The 24,438-nt window shown below is 37.4% G+C and overlaps 1 protein-coding gene across 1 annotated transcript in view; it reads right to left on the minus strand.

Annotated features, from left to right (window-relative positions):
• Positions 1 to 3,202: 3,202 nt before the first annotated feature.
• Positions 3,203 to 24,438, minus strand: part of HNRNPA2B1 (heterogeneous nuclear ribonucleoprotein A2/B1) — a 59,480-nt gene continuing 38,244 nt past the window's right edge. Inside the window, exon 11 of the mRNA XM_014067910.2 lies at positions 3,203 to 5,323. The gene's annotated coding sequence lies outside the window, so the exon portion shown is untranslated. The remainder of the gene's footprint in view (positions 5,324 to 24,438) is intronic.

The raw sequence follows: 24,438 nt of genomic DNA on the forward strand, positions 1-24,438 counted from the left end.
GAGGACTGAACGTTCCTTTTCTACAATTTTATCTGTTTTGTTTGATTATAATTAAATATTTGCTGCACTGCTGATATTGGTTTTTTTTTAAACTAGTCAAACACTGATATCATTGGGTTTTTTATACAACCCAACTCAGAATTATATTTCCATATTAAGAGATCTGAGTACATAACAATAAGACAAAAGGATATTAGTATATACCAATAAGACAAAACACATTGATTTGATTCAAAATATTTATTTTTAGCTGCTTATAAAAATGTTGTGTTCTTTAACTGTACAACTCCTTTTGGGGCACTAGAAACACAAAATACATTGTAGGAAGAGGCTATGGTGATTAAGCATAGGCTACATCTCCATTGGCCTAGCCACAATTACAAACGTTTTCTACCCTACCAATCTTTTCTTCTTCTATGTCTCCAAGGACTCAGTAAGTCTTTAGTTATACATGTCAAAGCAGTGTTTCCTTCCTTGAAATGAAATTTGTTTTTCCTTTATATAATACACACACACACACACACACACAAACATACAGACGGAATTCAAATAATTTAGCAACCTGCCCTAATGACCAGCTGGGTGGGCGTAGCCAGGGGATGTGTGACAGGCAGCACTCAACCTCTTGCACATCTTGGGGGAGCAAAAATGGCCCATGGGGGGGGGTGTCGCTCCACACACCCCTGCCCTCATTTTGAGCCTTGTAGGCCTTCCTGCACTTACCTGGGAGCCAAAATGGGGCATGTGGGGACTCCTGGAAGGGCGGGGCAGGAAGGGGTGTTCCAGCCAACAATTTAACAATTGGTTTGCCTGAACTGGCTGAATCCCGTGTGTGTGTGTGTGTGTGTGTGTGTGTGTGTGTGTGTGTGTGTGTAAGTAAAGGTAAAGATTCCCCTCACATATATGTGCCCCAACTCTAGGGGGTGGTGCTCATCTCTGTTTCGAAGCCAAAGAGCCAGGACTGTCCAAAGACCTCTCCGTGGTCATGTGATTGGCATGACTAAACGCCAAAGGTGCACAGAATGCTGCTACCTTCCCACCAAAGTGGTTCCTATTTTTCTACTTGCATTTTTACATGCTTTTGAACTGGTAGGTTGGCAGAAGCTGGGACAAGTAATGGGAACCCACTTCCTTATGCAGCACTAAGGATTTGAACCATTGAACCGCCGACCTTTCTGATTGATAAGCTAAACATCTTAGCCACTGAGCCACCATGTCCCATACACACACAATGTTTTTATTGTACATTTTCCATTTATTTTACATAACAATTTCAATTTTGCAACAACTGGTTGCATCAAGTCTTTTTTAAACTTCATTTTTCCTTGAAGATGTTTTGCTTCTCATCCAAGAAGCTTCTTCAGTTCTGAAGCTTCTTGGATGAGAAGAAATACATCTTCAAGGAAAAACAAAGTTCAGTTGCCTTTTGAAAAAAGAACCTTTGGGATAACCATCACTGGATGACTGAAAATCTCCATAGAGATTCAAGGAGTGGAAAGTTCTTAGTGGGGGAAAGGCCCAAAAAATGGTATGAATTATCTTGGATCTTCTATCTCTCATTTTTCAAAGTAAATACAATCACATTAATATGATCTACCTTAGGTCATATAGAAAATTTCTTGCATTTTCCAATCCACAGATTGAAGATCAGTTGTGTTGCCAGTGAAGAATTATACTCTGGTGTAACTTTCTGTGGGAATCAGTGATACAGCACTGGCATGCTGATTTAAAGCAGATGCTGATTGATGCCAATTGGGCAGATGCATCATAATTACTATGTGTGTTTATCAGTTCACATGTAGATGAAACAGAGACCTTATACAGTATATTTCTAACTTAAAACTCTAAAACTCTAAACTCTAAAAAAAGTGCAGAACAAATCAGAACCTACAGTGTTCATTTACATCAACTTCCTCAGTCTTCTGCTAACCAGCCTACTGGATATTCTGCTTTAAGTTGACTCACCTTAATGGCATAAGCACTGCCATTCAAGAAACAGGGTGACACTGCAACAGTATTGGATGTGAGCATCAAGAGAATCCCCAGTCCGCAACTAAAACAGTTGAAAACCTATTTAGCTGTGTTAATTTTATAGTAGTATTTTCTCTTCAATACAATTTGTATTATGGGCATGGTCCAGCATGCTTCATTAATGATGTACACTACAGTATTTTCTGATGCAGCAAGATTAGGAGCTATTGGCAACCTTAGGCTACTGTATACTTGCCCTCTGTCTGGCCATTGTGACTTAGGTTGCATGAGAGACCAAACATCTGGTGTTCACAATAATTTGCTTGCATAATAATGTATCTGACTGAGTCTTTCCAAAGCACAAGTCAAGCCTTATATAGGTTCCATAGGAGACTGCAGGTTTTTTTTAATTTTATTTTAACAAGGTTGAGTGTTATTTCTGCCATCAGTGAATGCATCATAAGTTTTCCACTGCTTCTGGCCATCTGAGTTTCTCTGTAGCAATAGTTTAAACTAGTTTTATTATTTTGATGATGTTGCAAAATTTGCCTATCACTACTCCATTTTGCCAAATCCCAAGAAATTTGTATGTATTTCTTGCTGTGCTTGTTTGCTGTCAATATTGCCATTGCCAGCATAAATTGATGATGTACAATCAATATGATACTTGCTCACTACTGATAGTGGCCATCATTTTATCCTACATCCTTCTTTTGCACTTTTTAGTCTGACAGACCAGTCAGAGGAATAGAAGGATATGGAGAGAAAGAGAAGATGCAGAAGGTCTTATGCTCCTCACAAAGCTTCCTTTGTCCTTTGACATGTCAGTGTTCAGAAATAGCCCAACTGAGAGGTTCCCCGGAATCCATTACAGGATAACTTAACAGATAGCTACACCCAGTGGTGGGATTCAAATAATTTAACAACAGTTCTCTGTCCTAATGATTTCTTCCAACAACCAGTTCAGAAAGTTAACAACCGGTTCTCCCAAAGTGTTGCAAACTGGTTGAATTCCACCACTGGCTACACCAGCAATTAAAGACACATGCCTATACTTGTCCCACCTCACATTTAGGAAATGTTTGTGTCGTGTGTGTGTTCCTGGCAGCCAGGGATGATTAGTGAGAGAAAAAAGAAAACCAGGGGGAATCAACTTTCCAGATGTTGCCTACATTAAACCATAAAGGATAGCACAATTTTTACTAACCAAAGAAGCAAAAATCTCAAGAGATTTCAGAAAGGCGCCTTTAATATAAATCACGAGTAAAAACAAAATCTTCAAAATAGGCTGATTTATGTCAGTGAATGTGCAGTCTTTCTTCCCACAGACCCCAAAACTGCATTGTATTGTATTGTCTCACATAAAATGAACACAATAGTATAGTATACTTTTTTGCTGTTGCAAGGATTAGTGATTACATTTGTATATATTCATCGAATTTTCTCCTTATGATGGCCACAAGAAGAAAAGTCCAAGGAGTATGCAGTTAAGAAATAGAAAATTGAGACATAGTGTCTGGAAGATACCAAGTTCTCTCTCTAAAACCTGTAGAAGATTACTGCTGTAACTAGTCAGTTTAGGATGGAATTTAGTTACTACCAAAAATTATATATAAAAATCACTGTAAAAATGTTTGGGTATCTAATGAGGAGCCCTGGAAGTGCTAGCTGGAACCCAATCAAGTACCAAATAGGTCCAACCAGTCTTATTTCTCAGACCAACCAAGATCAGTCAGATGCTGCCACCTGCTGTAGTCAGTTAATATGAATATTATTTGGAAGTAAAATAATGGAAGCGGCCTTACAAAACTCATTGCTTTTGATGGATAATTGATGCTACTTAGGCAATACTAAATGGAGACTGGTTAAAATCATGGCGGTTTGGACTACCCACAAAGTCTTCTGTGGAACATCTAGGTTTAGAAAATGTGTAATTGTCAGTCTCTGAAAAGGAGACAATGGGATAATTTTTGCTTTCATGCTGTATGCAGAAAGGTCCCCTGCTAAATCAGAAAGGGTTTTGACTTCATCCTTGAATTTTACCTTAGGTAAGATGCAGGTGAAGGTATATATGGAGCAGATATATCTGGAGTTTTCTGGAAGTTTAGGATTTAAGTTCCCATCAATTCTAGTAGTAGAATATTGTGGAGAAAGAAACAGCAGACAAAATATTTAATTCTTTACCTATGATTACTACTAGTAGGAGGAAGAGCCAGCAGTTGAATACTCAGTACATCAAAGTATTTGCTATAGCTGTGCATGCATTATGTTTTGAATAATACAGGCATTCAGGTTGCAGGTTCTTATGGAAACTGTTTTCAGTTTAGATATTACTTCAAATGAGCTAGTGTGTTACTCTAAAGATGCACAATATTTTTGGACCAGTGGACTGATTTGGAAAATAGCTGCCTTCGTGAGCATGAACTTTAAGAAAATACACATTTACTACAGGACAAATTGAAGATGCTTCTCTTTGCTTTCTCTTTCTGTCCCAATTTATTTGGCAAATTTTGAAACCACTCATTGCCCTCAGAGATCAATTTTGGGTAGTGCTCAAATAAAACATTTAAATAGTATATACGATTTACAAAAAGACAAGGATTATTAAAATTAAATATTAAAACATAATTAATTCATTAACACCTTTCCAAAAGACCAGGAAAACAGGACCTCATTTCTGGTGGTGGTGGAGAATGTTCCAGAAGACAGAAGCTACAGCAGATAAAACTCTCTTTCTGAACCCCGTTAGTCAGAATTATTTGGTCCACAGGGTCTATAATGTATCTTCCCTGCCTGACAGGTTGGAGGACTGATGTAATGGGAAAAAGACATCTGTGTAGGTAACCTGGCTCTATGTAGGGCTTTAAAGGTCATAACCAATACCTTTAACTGGACTGAGAAGCATACTGGATCCCAGTGCAGCTCATGCAGCAAAGATGTTACATGCACCATTCTTTGAGTGTCCAAGATTGCTGATGCAGTTGCATTCTGTACCAACTGAAGCTTCCAGAAGCTTTTTCAAGAGTAGCCCCATGTAGAGCTCATTGCAGTAGTCAAAATGGGAGTAACCTGGTCATGAGTAATCGATAACCTATCCAATGGCATTATGACACACAATACAAAATTGAACAAAGAGTACAGCTACCATGATTCTAGGAGGACTCCAGATTATATACTGGCTCCATCTGGGGTAGTGAAGATCCAAGACCAAAATTGATAAACTCCTGGATGCAGAGGAGCCTGCCCCCATCACTCCATCTTACAGGGTTCAGATGAAGTCTGTTGTTCCCCATCGAGGTCCCCACAGTTTCCAGATGCCACAAAAGAATGTCTACAGCATCACTTACTTCACCTGGAACGAAAATATATAACTTGCTATCATCAACATACTAATGATACCTCATACCATGGCAATTAATGATTTCACCCAGTGGTTTTTGAGTAAACGTTAAAAACACTCCACAAAGCAGCGGCAGTGAGCTGGATCTTGACATCATTTGGGACCAGCCTCAGAGGAAGGAGATAACCAGCACAGAATTGTGCTACTTACTCCAACTCTCTAAATTGGCCCAAAAGGATCTCATGATCAATGGTATCAAAAACTACCCAGAGGTTCAGAAGAGCAAGGTTGGACACACTAGCTCCATCCCACTCCAGCCAGAGATCATCCACATGTGCAACAAATGCTATTTTTGTCCCACATGCAGGCCTGAAACCTGATTGAAAAGGGTCCAGATGTTTCCTCATGTTGTTCTGGAGTTACAATGCCACAACTTTCTCGATCACCTAAAAAGGCAAGGTAGAAGACTGGCTGAGGAGAAACTGAGTGATTCTAAAAAGCCTGACTGACCATCATTCTATGGATGCCATAAGGACGGAGAAATATTGGCAGTTTGTCACTCATACCTCCAGGACAGCGGTGGGATTCAGCCAGTTCGCACCTATTCGGGAGAACCAGTTGGTAATTTTCTAAGTAGTTCAGAGAACCAATTGTTGGAAGAAATCCCCTTTTGTTTTTTTCCACTTTACAGGGCTAATCCTGTAAGGAAGGCAGGAAGGAAACATTCTGGTGTTGTTTCTAGCCTAATCTTTATTGACCTGCTTACAGAATCTGCCTCTCTGGTTAATCCTGATTACATTGTAACAGCTAAGGCGAAGAGCCCATCGACCTGAGTGACCTTGAGTTGGCCAAGCCCACCCAGTCACATGCCACCAAGCCCCACCTACCCAAATAGTCATTAGGGCAGAGAACCGGTTGTTAAATTATTTGAATCCCACCACTGCTCCAGGAGATAGGCCTTAATAGAAGTTCTAGCTCCTGTTCATTCAAATCTGTTTTTCCTTGTCCCCCAGGAGTGCTCTAGGCACTGGAAGTAATGGGACCAATGGCCCAGAGAAGGCACATAGGCACAATCCTGTCCAAGGCTTCAGCCATCCTCCTCTTCCAGCTGCTATCAAATCCTCCACAGGACAATATTGCAGGTATTTCCACCAGCTCCCTTTGAAACCAATTGGATCCTTCACTCACCAGGAGTGAACCAATCAAATATGTCCAGCCTCCCTGTGGAAGGGGTAGCACAAGAGAACTTTCTACACCCCTCCCCCAAACTTCTGTCCTTAATTTTTTTTTTGTGGGCACATTCCTCAACAAAGCACTGAGCTACAGTCTTCCCCCCCCCCCCATTTTGTAAGAGTGCCCTCTGCTTCTATATGGTTCTAGAAGCAATCTTGGAAGTAAAGATCCTAAGTCAGAAATCAGGATAAAATTGTCTCTCACTATGCAGAAAATCCTTTTCTGAACTGGTTTAAGTCATTGCCAAATGGTGCTGTTCTGATTTCTAAATTTTCCAGCCATTATAGCTAAGATGATGGGTTTGTTTCTCTGGTGTAGCTGCCATTCTACTTCTCCCACATTAAAATAATACACAATAAAGAAATAAAGATGGGAACCAGGTCAGAAATAGCCTTAGGGATAAGGAAAGCAGACAGCCTCAATTATGTATAGTAAGATAATTGGCATTTATTAACTAATTGCTAAACAACTATATCTTTTCTTCAATGGTAAGTGGCAAAACAACTGAAACTGAGAAATATAAAGAAATTTTCAAAGAAGTCATAAAAGATAGGTGGACACAACGGGGACAATGTTGCATCAAGTTGGACAATTAGGATTGTTAGAGTGTTATAGTGCTCCAGTAAAATGCAAGTGGGAAAAGTCCTTTATTTATGCTTGACTTTTTAATTTTAAAAATCTAAAAATCAATTGGGCCTGGTGATCCCATGGAACTCTGGAGCCAGTTAAGCTGTGTGTAAGTTTAGAATACTGTACATTATTTCGTCTCTGTTAGTTATGGTTTTTTTAATGTTTTAATTTGTGTTGTATTATTTTAATTGTTTAATTGTTGGTTGTTTGGCTTTGTGTTTTTAATTGTCCATGCGTCCCATAAATTTAATAAACAAATTAATGAATTAAATGAATAAAAAGCCGCTGTAAACATATTGTAAATAAATTATGCTAGGATACTTCAGATTCTTAAGCTTTTTAAAAAGCCTAACTCCAACTGTAGCTGAAACGGTGTGTGTGTGTGTGTGTGTGTGTGTGTGAGAGAGAGAGAGAGAGAGAGAGACAGAGACAGAGACAGAGACAGAGACAGAGACAGAGACAGAGACAGAGACAGAGACAGAGACAGAGACAGAGACAGAATAACTTCTCAAATTGTATTGAGGCTGGAAGAATGAGTTTGAGAAAACTTCCTCATTCCCCAAAATTCCTTTCAATTTCACATTAATTATATGAATAGGAAATTTATAAGATGAAGACCATAGAGAGTAAATCTCATGAGGGAAAATTGTCATTATGGTCTTGCAAAAGAAGGATGTGTAAATCTGATTCCTTATGCTTTGCTTTTCATTCATTTCCATCATTAGATCTACCTCACTGGAAATTTTTAGATTAGAGGATGCTAATTCTGTTATTGTATAGTCAGTGTAAGACTCAAGGAAAAAAAAGAGCTTCACGTACATCAGCACTTAGTACCTGAATGTACATAATGTGCTAAATCATGATTTGTTGGATGTACCACAAATGGTTAAGGCCACATAAACCATTATAAGCTACAGTGGCTAGATTTATGCCAAATCCCAAAGTACAAGTCACATTTTAGCATGGCATGATATACAAATCCAGTCAATAATACTATGTACACTGTATAATTGTCCAGACAGTCTCTGACTTGACTCCTACTCATGGCTGAGCATCTGCAAATGAAAGTGTCTTTTGGTAATTTTGACTAGACAAGTACCAGTGGCATCCTTTCCCGAAGAAACATGGAGCACTCTCAGTCATTTATGCATATTAACCTTGAAACTGGGATACTGAAGAGATGGCCACTACTGAAAGAATTCAGGTATTAACTATCAAATATATGTTTAGCTTAATAAAGAGAAGTCTGAGGAGATGTGATAGCAATATTCCAATACTTGAAGGTCTTTCATGGGGAGGAAGGCGTTGACGTATTCTCCATAGCACCTAATAAGATAAGAAACAATTTGCTGAAGCTTGGCAGAAGGAGATTCAACCTAGAAATAAGGAGGAATTTCTTTAAGTGAGAACAGTTAAGCAGTGGAACAGCTTGCCTACTAGAGTTGTGGTGTTCTGTCACTGGAGGTTGTCAAGAAAAGATTGTACAACCATTTGTCTGAGATGGTATAAAGATTCCTGCTTTAAAAGTGAGTTTGGAGTAGAACACCTCCAAAGTCCGGTTCTATGAAATACCAGTAAAGCTATATAATTTTACTGTCATTTTGATTTGCACTGATTTTGAATTGGTACTGAATTACATTTGAATTAATTAAATTATTTTTTTTATTTTCAGCAATGCATAAATAGCCATTATATTTTCAACTATTTCTATTAATATATCTGTTTAAAATCAAAGTTTAGAGAGTTGTGCCACCTCTCTCTCCTATCTGTGGCCAAAAATTAAGTCTGAAACCTATTTCCTCCCAGAATCTACTAGCTTTCTGATTTTGAATACTTCTGTAGTCTTCTAAATAGTATGGCAAAAGATTTCTATTTTTGCAGGGTTGGTTATAGTACGAAAGGATATATTCACCCATTTGCCTGCATATTCAGACAAAACGAATCTTTAAATTGCAATATTAAAGACAAAAAGCTACAGGAGTATTTTTTTTTCAATTTTTACAATGCAAATATGTACTTTTTTTAAGGTAATAGCAAATATAAATGATATTATCAAGATTCTGAAATTGTACTTTTATTTATGAAACTACACATCAAAGGGGGAACTGATAAATCATGAATATAATTTTCAATAAGATCATAACTGAAATCTTTTTTCACCATTTTTTAATCATCGCTGTAAAAACACATCTTTTTTTATAGGTATTCAATTTAATGTGTGAGCACATACACTGTTCTTGAAGTGGCCTCTATCCATTTAATATTACTATTCAAATGAAAGCATTGCTTTGGGGTTATTTCATATCTAAACCTACATTCTTATACCGAATTCTGATGTCAACAATGATTGCACAATATTATCCTTAATTGGCTGCCTCCACAGTCTCAGGTACAAGATGAGATACTGTAGTTAAAGGGAAATGATAATTAAAAATCTACAGGTAAAACAGGTTAAGCCTACAGGTGAATTGTTTGTGATGGAAATATTCTTGCAGAAAATATTGTCACTTCAGTATACAAGGTGCAAATCATATAACAACATTCATATTTTGAAAATTAGAGAAATAATTTTCTATTGTCAGACATTTACGAAACTCTGTACCAGACTACCTGCATTTACACTGTGCCAAATTTTGAATGTTCACTGTAAACATATCATTCATTGTGTAGCTAGCAGATGTCTTGAGTCCATAATTAAAGTGTAATATGTGATAAATTTAGTATGTGCATATCCAGGTTCTCTGCTTAAAGCCTGTATTTGTTTGATTCATCAGAACATGCTTGAATAAAGTAATTTAATTCTTCCTCATTTTTAATGTTATTTGAGCCCTTTAATATAATTTGATGAGCTATTACAGTTGTTACAGCTGCTAGTTTTGCCCTCAATACTGATTTCACTTATGACCTCAGCCAAAACAAGATTTAAAGTTGAGATGATGTAAGTGAATAAGGTTTATTAAATTTATTCATGGAGCAATTTAAATAAGAATCTGCCTACCTTAGAATAAGGCCTGAATGAAAAATGCATTTGATTTATGGACCTGTCTATTTTAAAGATTTGTATATAGCTTAGGATGATTAAGTAAGAGACAGACCTGATTATATGAAATATGCAATTTTTGTAATGCAATATTGGAAGCAAGCTGCTAAACAGCAACAGCATAACAATGACTGGTCAAATATTTTTATTAAAAGAGAACTGCATAGCTGGAATGCAGAATCATATGAGCATTGAATACAAAAGCCGCTGTTCTTTTGAATCTCATTTTCTAACAAAGAAAGAAAGTAAAAATCCCTACTTTCTGACAAAAAAGTAGTGTATTCATTGTGTTTGTCTGCTTGCATGCTTTCTGAGCCACAATAATTTATTTCTGATGTTGATTTCATTATAGATATATACAGGTATTCTTTACAAGGCCATGTGCCCTAGATCAAAATTTCTAAGGCTGATGCAATGAATTTCCAGAAATATTATGAGGAAGAAACATAAGAATTACTCTAAATTTTTATTATTGTTTCCTAAATTAGTTTGTTTATATTTTTTGAACTTTTATTACTTTGGGAGATCCATTTTATTCTTATCCATCCTGCCTTTGAATTTTTGGTCCTTTGGAGGGACCCATTTTGGCATTTTAAGGAAGGGAAAAAATTTAAAAAAAAATTTTTTTAATGTTTATGTTGTCAGTCTTACAGGTAGACCAGACAGGAAACAAGCAGATGAGCTGTTCTACTTTATCGTAAGGCAACGTTAACAGAATCTTGTTAATCTGAAGATACAATTATTTATGTATTTATATTTATATTTTATATTTCTGGACCATCCATTTTCCTCAAGGGGGAGCTCTGGGTGGTGTACAAGTACAGTATCAAAGTATAAAGCGGTATACAATAATTAAAATGTTAAGTTAAAATTTAGATTTTAAAATAGCAGTAGACTTATATACCGCTACTAAAAGATTATGAAATTGTAAGAAATTTCAAAGAGGCAAGAAAAAGTCCAAGGAGGCAATTTAACCCTGTTAAAATTGGTTGATAAAGGCCAAGTAAAGGTTCTGATGGCACCAACCCCTGATTGCATAATCTTTTGGGCTCCTCATGCAAGGCTACAGTAATGTTTTGACTTCTTTTCAGAAGGCTGGTAGAATGGGAGCCAACCTCAACTCCAGGAGAAGAATATTATATAGGGTGGGAACATTGGTAGAGGAGGCTCTCTTCCTAGACCCTGCCAATTGGAATTCTTTAACTAACTGGATCTGCAACATACCGAACTTCCCCTGCCTGTTTGGGTGGCATGGGCAGATGTGATGGAACAAAACCAGTTCCAAAGGTAGGCTACTCTATGCCGTGAAGGGCTTTAAAGTCATGACCAATACCTTAAAGCAAATTGGTAGCCAGTGCAGTTTATGGAGCAGATGTGTTACATGTGCCTTTCTTTGGGCAACCACTGTGGCTTGCCACACTTTGCACCAGCTGAAGCATCCAGGTATGTGTCACAGTAGCCCTATGTACTGTTTCCCCGAAAATATAGCCTATCCCAAAAGTAAATCCTAGCTTGATTTTTTACATGTGTGCCCAATATAAGCCCTATCCCCCAAATAAGCCCTAGTTAAGACCCCACCCACTCTGGAGTGCATGGCGTGGGTGAGGTGGAAAGGTAAAAATTAAGATAGGATGGGAACAGGGGGTGGAGCTGCCCTATTTATTAGACCTCACACACCTTGATAACCGCCTCACCTTCTGGCCCACATCTTCTGCAGCCACTTGCTGCTGCTTATGCGTGACACCCCACCCCAGGCAACACTACACTCTGGATAAATTCAGAGCTCTTTTATCAGATACTTTCCAGAAGGCCTCTGATGGCAAAACTGAGGCCAAAGGCAATGTGCCTGAGCAGTGACAAGTAGCCGCAGAAGAAGTGGGCCAGCAGCAGGCTGCTGTTGGGCAGGGCTATCGATGCCGCCATTGCGAGTTGAATCTGTAATTAGACATCACCTGAAAATAGGCACCTGATTCCTTTTTTAGTGGCAAAAAATATATAAGACCGAGTCTTATTTTCAGGAAAACATGGTAGAGTACATTGCAATAGTCCAATTGAGAGAAGACCAGGGCATGAATAACCAAGCAGAGGGCCTCCCTGTCTGAGAAAGGACGTAACTCACAAAACACAAAGTAGGGCAAAGGCTCTCCTAGCAACAGCTGCCAATTGCTCTTCACACAAGAGCCCTGAGTTCAAGAGGAACACCAAGTTGCACATTGCATCTGTCTAGGAGTGTGCAACTCCATCTAGGACCAAAGATGATGAACTCCTGGCTACAAAGGGGCCCATACACAGCCACTCCCTATTACCAGGATTCATCTGAAGCCTATTTTTTCTATTAGAGCTCCCACAGCCTCATCAAGGACAAATATTTACTGCATCACTCACCACCCTGGGCAGATATATACTGTATAACTGGCTGTCATCATCACACGGCTGATATGTCATCCATCCCATGGTTAGAGATGATCTTACTCAATGGTCTTATGTAGAGATTAAAAAGAAGTGAGGAAAACACCAAACCCTGTGGCACTCTGCAAAACAGGGCAGTGAGCTGGATCTCTCACTCCCTATTAAAATTGACTGGGACTGGCCTTGGAGGAAGGAGATGAACCAGCATAAGAACATTCCACCCACCCCTAACTCCCTAAATCAGTCAACAAGGATGTCATGATTGATGGTATCAGAAGTCACTGAGAGGTCAAGAAAAGCAAGGACAAATGCACCACTTCCATCTTGCTCCTACCTGAGATTATCCATGAATGCAACCAATGCACTTTTGGTCCCATATCCTGTGCACACGTGAAACCTGACTAAAGTGGGTCCTGATAATCCAATTATTCTTGTCTCCTTTACAACCTGAGAAATTAAGGAATGTCTCTTCTGACATTTCCACTATCCAGCTGCAGACTATGTTGATAAAAATATGAATGTAGAATTAGATTTTAAAACTTTCTTACTGTTTTGAATACCTGTTGCGCCACAAGACTCAGTTTCCAAGTTTGCAATTTTAAGCACAATAAAGCTATATATATATATGATTCTGTCTTTAAAATTGCCCTATTTGATCCCACAGCCAGATTGACAGATTACATTATATCATAGTATGTTTGACTTTGGCATATTTATATATATATATATATGTGTGTGTGTGTGTGTGTGTGTGTGTGTGTGTGTTTATTTGTGCTGATAAATAAATAAATAAATTAACAAGTATAAATTATTTATTTATCAGCACAAATAAAAACACAAATATAACAAAAAGGCAACAGTAAAAATATTGGGTTTCTGTCGTGATGGACTCTTGTGATGAGCTGATTGACAGATGATGGAAGCAGTTAGCTTCCTCCCATAATTGGGGCTTACCAGGGGTTGTAAAAATCTAATAAATTATATATATATGTGTGTGTGTGTGTGTGTGTGTGTGTGTGTGTGTGTGTAGATGTGTGTATGTATGTGTATATATATATATATATATATATATATATATATATATATATATATATATATATATATATATATATATATATATATATATATATATATATATATATATATATATATGATTTTTACAACCCCTGGTAAGCCCCAATTATGGGAGGAAGCTAACTGCTTCCAACATCTGTCAATCGGCTCATCACAAGAGTCCATCACGACAGAAACCCAATATTTTTACTGTTGCCTTTGCTAACTCCTTCCATCATCTGTATTGCATCTTAGGCAAACGTCTTAGCCATTAAGCCACAGGTTAATATTTATCAGCACAAATAAAACACAAATATAACAAAGGCAACAGTGAAAATATTGGGTTTCTGTCATGATGGACTCTTGTGATTGACAGATGATGGAAGCAGTTAGCTTCCTCACATAATTGGGGCTTACCAGGGCTTGTGACACTAAATATATACCTTCTTCCCTGGCTTCAGTTGATAAGGAGGAGGCTTAATGGCTAAGACGTTTGCCTAAGATGCAATACAGCACAGGTTCGAATCCCAGTAAGGGTATGGCTAGCTGATGAGAGCTAAATAGCTTGAAATAGATCTATACTAGTCTCCCTTTATTTATTTATCAGCACAAATAAAACATTTTATATACATACATACATACATACATACATACATACATACATACATACATATATATATATATATATATATATATGACTTTACTATTCAATAAACCATATTAACAAAATATGATTTAGCACATTTTTGAACCTAGTGCTAACACTTTTATGTTGTGATTACTACATTGAGCATAATATTAAATTAATATGCTTATTTACTGGAAAATTACAATTAAAACTAGAGTTTTACACATACATGTATATAACCTCCGGATGGAAGGGCAGTCAAAAATGTCATAAACAAGATTAAAAGTGCTTCTATTCTATAGGCCAGAAAAATCCATGCTGTAGCAATTAAGTTTAAAAGCTTCTGACATATAAGTAAAATAAATATTCTGCTGATAAAGAAATTTCAAATCAAGGGATCGTACGAGTAATGCAATTTGCATAAAACAGAGTTGCCCCAGAAATTTCTAATCTAAATCTTAACCTAATTTGTATATGGTAATTTTATTTATTTCTTCCTAAAGTACATGGATTTTACCAATTATTCCAATTAAATTGTCCAACAGATTTACTAGCCAGTCATTTTCAAGACAGATTCTTTGACACAGTTCCAATGTTATCAATTGATTCAGTCTGTTTAGTTTCACATTTCAGTATCCTGGTGTACATTGGAAAGCAAATAAGAAATCTTTTTTGAAAGATGTTTGTTTTAGAGCATTTTGATGAAAACAGCCTGAAAATTATCATTGATACTGCAATTCTACAATATGAATTAATGCTATTAATTTTCAATCATATGAATGGGATTTTAACTGTTGAGAATTATGCATGTTTAATTCAATTTTGTTGTGCAATTTTGGATCCAATGACAAAATAGAGATAAAATAGCTTGACAAATAATTAAACCTGGATATTTAAAAAAGCAAAGAATGGATATTGTTACAAAGTAAACAATAATGGTACACTCAAAAGTGTAAAGTCTGCCAGCCAATGATCTTGAAAAATTGATGACTGGAGGAAAAATAGGGGAAAAGAAAATGAAATATCAATAGGTACTAGAAACATCACAAATTCAAAGCAAGTAATAAATGACTACATAGAATAATATACATAAGCAGTGCAAAATATAAATTGGATAAAATAAAAAGATAAACGATGGTCAACATCAGATTATACATTTATAAATCTATATTGTCGCTTGTACACCAAAAAAGTTGGGGAACATTATCACATTTCAATTAAAGTGAAGTTGGCTATCAGATATGGGGTGGAGAAATCCAAAAGATCTCTAGAGGAGAGCAATTAGTTACAGAAAGCCTTGCCATTTAATGATCATCCGGGTTTTTGCAGATGACATTTATTAGTTCTTAAATCTATAATCTCCAATTTTATTTTTTTTTAAAAATAATTTGGAAATTATATTTTAAATTATAGAGTCTCCCCTTCCAGTTATGTCCCTGGAATAGGATTTTTCTTGATAAGCATGCAACTTCCATGCTGCTGACATTCTAGAAAAGTTTCAAGAAATGGCTTTTCCCCTAGGCCCGTGATGGTGAACCCATAGCTCATGTGTCAGAGGTGGCAAGCAGAGCCCTCTCTGTGGGCACGTGCACCATTGTCAGCTGCTCTTCTGGTTTCCAGTGCGCATGGTTTCCAGTTGGATTTTGTGGGTGCTGGAGCAACAGAAAACGGCCTGAAAATGGCCTGAAAAATGGCCCCAAAAACCCAGGCTGTTTTGGGCCCAAAAAATCAGCCTGCAAATGGCCTGAAAACAACCTGAAAATGGTCCCCCAAATGGCCAAAAAACAGGCACACATGCCCTAGCCAGCTGGGCTCCAGGTTTCCAGTGATGAGGCACGCGCACATGTGCACTTGCACATGGGTTCCAACTTGGGCATTCGATGCTGAAAAGTTCACCATCACTGCCCTAGGCCTTGGAATAGGGTAATTGTGGCCCCTGGGGAATGTGTATGAATGTGGTTGCTGAATATGCCCCTATATTTTGTTGATTACTCTTTTATTCTTTTATAATTGTTGTATTGTGTTTCTGTTGTTCTTGTTTTATTGAATACTATTCAAACTTGGTTGGAACTAGGTGGTGTGCAAATCAAATAGATTAAATTAGGTAATTATTTCTTTCCAATTTACAGGGGTAGGTTCCTTGAAGATGATTAGATAAAATAAAAAATTCTGCCCTGTCCATTTTGATTGACCTTGTGTGATTTATAATTATATGAACATAATATCAAAGATGAGAAACATTTGTTTGAATTTTGGGGGGGGGGGGGAAAGAACCTCTCCGACCTCTTCAATATATTATCATTTTCCCAAACATTTTTTTTGAAACTATTTTTAATTCCAAATGGTTTTATAAAGGTATGGCCTCTGTGATTTCACTATTTCTTTCATGTCTAATAAGAAACTACAGATAATCCTTGAGTTACAAATGTAATGGAGCCTGCCAATCACATTTGTAACTCTAGGATTTGTAGGAGTGAATCGCGTAACTTGAACATGATTCTTTCGTCCACGCATTCGCTAATAGAATGTGCGGTTTATTAAATGCATAAGGTATTTCAGGGTGGGGACCACATGCTTCTGACCACCTAAGGCCTCCCCCAACCCACTAAGATATCTCATACTTCCCCCCACCCAGGGGTGGGTTTCGACCGGTTCGCACCGGTCCCTGCGAGCCGGTTGGTCGCCGAACCCGGAAGTAAGTAACTTCCGGGAACGGCGAAGACCCCCCCCCCACCGCGCCCGCGCACGCCCGCACATCCGCGCCCGCTCCTTACCTGGTTTTTACGAATTCTGCGCTTTCCACACATGCGCAGAATGCATACAGTGCCTGCGCAATCCTCCAGGAGCAGCTGGAGCATCGCGCAGACGCTAGTACGCATGCGTGCGCCGCGTGCGTGCACGCGCGTGCCACGTGCGTGCGTGAGGACACCGCGTCCGTGCGCGAGGATGCCGCCAGCCTCGTTCCAACCGATCCGGTTGGAACGGGGCGAGAAACCCATCCCTGCCCCCACCCTATCCTGCCCAACCAGTTACTTACCTTACGTAGATCCCGATGATTAAAGGAGCTGTCTCCTCTCCAGTCTCTCTCCCATGGTTTTACCTTGAGTAAAGACTTACTGAAGCCTACAGGAACAAGAGATTGCATACTATCCGGTCATCTTTGCAAAAAGCCTTTGCCTATGAGAACGGAAGCCTGGAGAGATGTGTATGCCCCTCTTGGCCTCCATTCAAAGCAATAAAGGCTTTTTGCAAGAATGGCAAAAGGCTTTGCAATAGAAGGATTGCTTTCATGCTTCAGGCCTTCCCTCTATTTGCCTCAGATCTTGTCCAGGCCTCCATTTGAAGAGAACAGAGGCCTAAAGTACAAATGCTAATAAACCACTAAACAGAGGCCTAAAGTATCTTGTGATCACGTGGTACTTTAAGGGTCCATTCTCTGCAAACGCACTGAAGGCCTGAAACAGCAAAGCAAACCAAAAAACCCAAACACTTGCTAGATCTTCCCAAGTTGAGTATCCACAGACCCAGTGCCTCTAAAGATTCAGCCAGGATGGAGGGTGGGAGCAGAGAGTGAAAGAAAGAAGCAGGGAAAATGTTGCATGTGGTCATTCATAAGGGTGAATGACTACTGTGGTGCTGCAACATTCATAACTTCAGGACTCTGTCATAAGTACTTGGGGGGTTATGTCATAACTTTGAATGGTTGCTAAGTGAACTGTTGTAACTTGAGGATTACCTGTATTGCTTTTTCTATAGCTTGGTATTCTTCAAAACCTTTGCACTACAATGTCAGATTTCTGAAATAAACAGCAGATGTAGGAACTATAGTCCATCCCATCTGGCAGACACTATGATAAGAAAAACAGTTGGTGTCCACATTTACTTGTGTTCAAGTTTCAAAGGGACTAATTACAGAAAATTAAGAACATGCCTCACTCTGCAATCTTTCATAGATGTGATAACTAATGTCAACCAGTAGAGGTCTCTATTTCTTTTATGTTGAATACTGTACAATACAAATAATTTAAGTAACTTTCAACCATGCCATTCTCCATACAATATTGTCTCCCAAATGATAAACATGGTACAAAGTAATAATTTATTATATCTATATCTGAATTATAAAATCTGTCACACATACCCATGTATATCACTAGACTTTGTAACGTTGTTATTGAGATGATGGTGATGAATTAACTACAGAACATCCTAAAAGTCGGTTAACTGAATCATTTTCGGCTAAGAATTGGGCCAGGACATGAGATAAAAACAGCATTTATCCCTGTTCCTATTAAACGTCTTATTGCACTAGTAGTATAAGTAGCACTGATGGTACCATCAACCATAATATTCTTCTGGACAGGGGGTTGGCAACCCATGGCTCTGGAGCCATATGTGGCTCTTTCATCACTCTGCTGGGGCTCCCTGTCACCGGTCGGCTGCAACATTGATGGGGCTTTTGGTTAGGACTGGTATGAATATGAGTAGTTTATTTATATGCCGCCCTTTTCCCTGGGGGGACTCAGGGCGGCTTACAATTTGGTAGAGGAAAAAGGATGCTGTGCTAGGAGGAGACTTTATGGCAGGGGAAACCAAACTTCCAGTCGCTCCAGAATTGAATGGGAGGCTTCCAGTTAGGATTTTGTGGCTCTTTGAGTATTTAAGGTGGCCAACCCCTGTTCTGGATCATTTGCAAGATCTAGGAGTTAAAGACACTAATTGATAGTGTTTCTACTCCTACCAGAACAGATGATTCAAATCAATTGTCAAGGAGGAAAAGCAAAAATGACCATGATTATAGCAATGTGGAATGCTATATGGTTTAATCCTCTTTGCTAATAAACAATTATATGAAATACTAGGAGAGATCACTAGTTGGTTTGGAAAGAGGTATCATCAGCACACCAATGATTCTCAGTTACACATCCCCACCCTTGGCTGGACCAGGCCAAAGATACTGTGAAAATTTTCCACTGTGGCCTGGAAGCAGCAAGAGGTAGATGGGAAGAATCAAGTTCAGACTAACTGAACTTTATTCGGTTCATTCTAGCAAAATGAAAACGCTGATCTGAAAATTCAGTCCTAATGGTTGCACTTCCCCAGGTTCATAATTTGAGAGACCTCCTGTATTCATAACTCTTCTGGGAAAACAGGTAGACCCCAATCAGGGCTAGGTTTTTCAGCTTAGCTAAACTGACCGCAGCAGTTACAGCTCCATCAAAAACAGGAAGTCCTAGCAATGGTAAAACTTGATTATTGTATATAGAGTACTCACAGGTAAACTAAGAATTTAAATGCCAAAATGAGATTTGGTTTATTCACAAGTAGACTCCGACATTATGAAATATTCTGGACCCAATCTTGATGTTCCAAAAGCAGTAAAACTTACTTTGTCCTAATGGATCTTGGAGTCTTGGGGTATGCTATGGTTGGCCATTTAATGTAATTATATTACATTAAATGTAAGTTTTTTTACTGTTATATTGTGCAGAATCTCTTAGATTAGGATGGTATATTAAATGAAGTAGGTAATAGATAAATAAAAATAACTAAATATCTGGTGCTTATTTTAAAATGTATAAAGATCACACCTTTAAGACACAATAATTCCTTTTCTTTGCATGTTTAAGACTCAAAGCCAGTCAATATAGCAAAGACTATGTGAGAGTTATAACTGAAAACATCTGAAAAGTATTAGATTGTCTACCCCTATTCTATAAGATATAAATAATCCAACATGTATACTGCAATTTTTATTAACACTCCCAGATTAAACAGACAGGAAATATAACTAGATGAGCTAAATCTACTTTATTGCAAAGCTATATTAACAGAATCTTGTAAGTCTGAAGGTACAAATTTCCCACCTTCACTTTTAATTATCTGACCAACTAGACTAGGTCCTTCCTAAGTTTCTTTCTCTGACTGTTAAGTGACTGCGGGATCCTCCTTTTCTTATCCCATCATTTCTTAGGTAGAAGCTCTTTCCCTCATCCCCCAGGTCATCCGCATATTCCATTACAATCCTTGACTTTGCTGTGTTGCTTAAATCTTGACCAATTCTCAAAAAGCATGATAAAGGAACACACTATTGGCATACAGTGCTTTAGCGATTGAAGCACTCAGCTTGAAGCACTCATATTGTTTAATAGAGATGAATTAATTCTTTAAGAGACAGCATGCTATATCTGGGCTGCAGATATCTGGATGATACAGAAAAAAATAATAAAGAAAACCTAATATCTTTTAGCCATTAACTGTTTGCCAGTTTTTGTAACTGCAGTCTGTTACACCTAGTAGTTATTTATTTTGATTTGATATATTATAATCTAACAGCCCTGAAGATATCAGAGAGTAAATTCTGACTTTATTTCAAACACTTTTTCTTCATCCAAAATATAGTGTGCCTGCTAACAGCCTTTAAAGAGACCAACAAAAATGTGTTCAGGAGCCCTAAGGATTCTAACAATAAAGAGAACTTTCATATGTCAAATCGGATTACATTAAAATGGAATTAGGTCATTAGCTTTTACACAAAGCTTGCCACATTATCCTATCTGTTTTTCAGAAAGGTTGTTCCCTAAGAAGCCTTTCGGAGCGGGGGGGGGGGGAATCATTTTAACTAGCTAAACTGAATAGAAAACCAAGTGTTAGTTCAGTTTCACTATTTCCTAAAAGCATTTATTAACATACTTCATGTAATATACTTATCCATCTGTAATATTTAATAATTTTGCTTAAGAAATATAGAATATTATAGTGTTTCTTTTTTCCACAATCATAAAAGTCATAAGAAATAACAAATCATACTAAGTTTTAATACAGTTTTTAACATACTGTATTGTCTATATAGTGTGTGCGTGTGTGCGTATATGCAGTTAAAAATGGGAGCTTACTATAAGAGCATTATTATTTTTCTTCCCTTATAATTTGGATACTCCTTGTTTTGCCTTAAAGTTAAATGCTTTGACAAAATCCTTGATAACTTCCAATGAGAAAACTGCCGAACAATTGCCAAGAATCCAGTAAGCAATTATTTTCTTAAAGTTTTAATCTTCACCTAACCTGATTTTCTTCTTGCTCAAGGCAATATGTAAAGCAACAGATGAAACGTCTGCCATTATGGTTTCATAATTATGTAAAAAAGCTTCATTTAATGAACTTGCGGAACTGACAGTTTTCCCATAAGTTGCTGATTCATAATGTGATTTTTCCATTTTGGTTAACTGCAAACTCAGTAATTGTGGTTTTAAATCATTATGTATAACTGATAACTTTGTATGTATTACAATGCAATCAGGGTTTACTCAATAGACAAAAACTCTGCCTGTACACCCAATTTTCTAACCAAAGTGATTTATTTAAAGCTTTTCCCTGAATGCCATCATTCTGCTAAACAACTAATTCCCACAACACTGCTAAATTATTTACTAAGACTGTATTATTATTATTATTATTATTATTATTATTATACAATTGTATCACAGCGGCCAGTTGTTTCGCCGGATTTGGCATTGGTTACTAGTCGGGCCCCACCCAGGGGCCTAGGACGTCGTAACGTATTTTCGTAATATGCGTGCAGATCCAAGCAGTGCGGCTTTTTGCATTTGACTGATGGTGATTTTGTCAATTTTTAACTGTTTTAAATGTAATTCCAGTGCTTTTGGAATAGCACCCAGTGTGCCAATTACCACTGGAATTACCACTGCTGGTTTGTGCCATAGTCGTTGAATTTCGATTTTTAAGTCCTGGTATCTTGCGATTTTTTCATGTTCCTTCTCGGCGACCCTGCTATCACCTGGTATTGCGATGTCTATGATTGTGACCTTATTTTTCTCAACCAGTGTGATGTCTGGTGTATTATGCGCCAGTATTTTGTCGGTTTGTATACGGAAATCCCACAAGATCTTGACCATCTGATTTTCGGTGACTTTTTCAGGCTGATGTTACCACCAGTTTGTTGCTGTTTTAATATTATAATTTTTGCACAAATTCCAATGGATCATTTGTGCTACTGAATTGTGCCGCAATTTATAATCAGTCTGCATGATTTTTTTACAGCAGCTGAGTATGTGATCAACAGTTTCATCAGCTTCTTTGCAAAGTCTGCATTTGGCATCATCAGAGGATTTTTCGATTTTGGCCTTAATGGCATTTGTGCGGATAGATTGTTCTTGCACAGCCAGGATTAGTGACTCTGTTTCTTTCTTTAATATACCTGTTGTTAACCATAACCAAGTTTGTTCACTGTCCACTTTATCTTTTATTTTTTCCAGAAATTGGCTATGCAGTGCTTTGTTCTGCCAACTCTCCATTCTTGATTTTATCACATCTTTTCTGTATTCTTGTTTCGTCTGTTGGGCTTTCAATAAATTTTTGTTCTTTACTTCGATTAATAGATGTTCTTGACTTTCTTTTAAATAATCAGCCAGTGCATGTTTTTCTTCTTCAACTGTTTGCTTCAATTGTAATAATCCTCTGCCACCTGATTTTCGGGGCAGATATAGTCTATCAGTATCACCACGTGGATGTAAACTGTAGTGCATTGTCATTAGTTTCCTGGTTTTTCGGTCCAAAATGTCCAAATCAGCTTGTGTCCAGTTAACTATACCAGCTGTGTATCTTATAACTGGTATTGCCCAGGTATTTATGGCCTTGATTGTATTTCCACCATTCAATTTAGATTTTAAAATTTTCCTAACTCTGTTGGTGTACTCTCGCCTGACAATAGTTTTTACTTCTCCATGCTTGATGTTATCCAACTGCAGAATGCCTAAGTATTTGTAGGCTTCATTTTCTTTGCATTTAATTAATTGGCCATTGGGCATTTCAATTCCCTCACATGCAGTGATTTTGCCCCTTTTTATGGATACAGTGGCGCATTTTTCCATGCCAAACTGCATTGAAATATCGGTGCTGAATACTCGGACTGTGTTTGTCAATGATTGGATTTCTATTTCTGACTTTCCATAGAGTTTCAAATCATCCATATATAGTAAATGTGAAATTTTTTCAGCTTCTTTGGCTGTTTGGTAGCCTAATTTCATTTTTTTTAAGATTACTGATAGTGGGATCATTGCGATGATGAAGAGAAGAGGTGAAAGTGAATCACCCTGGAAAATTCCTCGCTTGATATTAACCATTCCGTAGATCTCATTCCCTACTGCCAACTCAGTTCTCCATTGTTTCATCGCCTTTTCAGTATAGGATGTAATATTTTTGCTAATGCCAGTTGTTTCTAAGCATTTTATGATCCAACTATGTGGCAGTGAGTCAAATGCCTTTTTGTAATCAATCCAGGCCATATTCAAGTTCGTTTTTCTGTTCTTACAATTTTCTAATATCATTTTATCAATTAGAAGCTGATCTTTTGTGCCCCTGCTCCTTCTTTTGTTGCCTTTTTGCTCTACTGGCAAGATGTTGTTTGCTTCCAAATAATCCATCATATTATCTGCAATAATGCCTGTGAGTAATTTGAAGGTTGTTGGCAAGCATGTTATTGGTATTATTATTATTATTATTATTATTATTATTATTATTATTATTATTATTATCCTTCCTATTACCTATCTCCTCCTTATGACTATAAACATGTTGTTTGTATCTTTATGATTTATATTGTTTTATTTGTTTCCTAATATAATTTGATTGCTTATTAGTAACCTATGACTATCACTAAGTGTTGTATCTTATTATTCTTGATGAATGTATTTTTCAATATGCACTGAGAGCATATGAACCAAAGACAAATTCCTTGTGTGTCCAATCACGCTTGGCCAATAAAGAATTCTACTCTATTCTATTCTAAGCCACAATGATTTGTTTCACACAAGCTAAATTAAAGCAACCCTTACAATTTAATGAAATATATAAATTTTAGTAATTCTTTTGCAAAATCATGGCTACTTCAATGTCCTGAAATTTCACTATCTAAATGATAGACTTTTCTATTGGTCTCAATGAGTCTCAAGATGGTTATTAATGGAACTATTTAATATAAGATGCTGTTATTACCCTGTTCCCGACCTATCAATAGAAGTATGTGGTCTATATTCAAAGTAGATGAATTGGGAAATAAGAGCTAGCAATTTCCTTTCCAATCAGATATGATGGCCAAGAAAACTTTAAAACAAA

Source organism: Thamnophis sirtalis, unplaced genomic scaffold, assembly GCF_051295495.1.
Source record: "Thamnophis sirtalis isolate CommonGarterSnake01/CBP01778 unplaced genomic scaffold, rThaSir2_p1.2 scaffold_4, whole genome shotgun sequence".
Taxonomy (NCBI): Eukaryota; Metazoa; Chordata; class Lepidosauria; order Squamata; family Natricidae; genus Thamnophis; species Thamnophis sirtalis.